Source organism: Pristiophorus japonicus, chromosome 19 (assembly GCF_044704955.1).
Source record: "Pristiophorus japonicus isolate sPriJap1 chromosome 19, sPriJap1.hap1, whole genome shotgun sequence".
Lineage (NCBI taxonomy): Eukaryota > Metazoa > Chordata > Chondrichthyes > Pristiophoridae > Pristiophorus > Pristiophorus japonicus.
Genome location: NC_091995.1, coordinates 88,158,141 through 88,159,221, shown reverse-complemented (window position 1 = coordinate 88,159,221; position 1,081 = coordinate 88,158,141).

Genomic DNA, 1,081 nt, shown 5'->3' with positions numbered 1-1,081 from the left:
ACCTGTACAGCTGTGCCAGGCCGAGTATAAAAGGCAGGCCACCATGTGTGATCCTCACTCTGGAGTTATCAATAAAGGACTAAGGTCACTACAGTTCAACACATTGCCTCGTGGAGTCATTATCAGAGCATCTAAAGACAATACAGGAACATATTCAGATCAAATTTGACACCGAGCCAAAGAAGGCGACATTAGGACAGGAGACCAAACGCTTGGTTAAAGAGGTAAGTTTTAAGCAATATCTTAAAGGAGGAGAGACAGGTAGAGAGCCTAAGAGGTTGGGGAGGCAATTCCAGTGCTTACGGCCTAGGTGGCCAAATGGACAGAAAATGCTAATAATTTTTTTTGAAATTGTTACACTATATTTGACTTGAAATAATGGACTTTGCATGTACTATCTTGCCACATTGAAAATTGAATAGATTTACGGAATCATTTTTCAGACTTATCTTTCAATTATTTGTCTTAGCCTCAATATGATGAGACAGTGCACTTGTCCATCCATTACTCCAAAACCCCTTCCCACATTACATGATTAAAAACAGCCTTAACTTGATTTCCTAAACTAGTAAAAGATGGCTTCTGACAGCCAATTAGGTTGCATCTGTCATTTTTATAACTGTAAATATGTAGCAACCTGATTAAGGTTGCAAAGTCTGGTTGGACGTATTCTGGGAAATTTCATCACAGCTCCTCTAACTAACCGCCTCGCCCATCACCATTGGGAACACGTCCATCCTCACTCCCCGCCCTTCCCACAACAATTGGGCAGCACAGACACTTCGTTACACAATTGGATGATTACTGACTGTCAATCAAACAGCCTTTTCACCCCATCTGCAATATTTTTTATGACTAATAAGCAAGAGTGTTCAAAGAAAATGAAAAAAAAAAATCACAATTTATTTAATGCCCCAATGAATTTTCTCCAGGATTGCTTGCAGGAGTGTCCTAGAGGTCAATCCTGGAAGTTTAACAACCCTAGGCCTAATAGAGGCGTGGAATAGAAAAAGTTAATGTGGAGCACCAGTTTAACTTAAAATGACAACTCCATGGACTTGGTACAAACCCTTACAAGGCA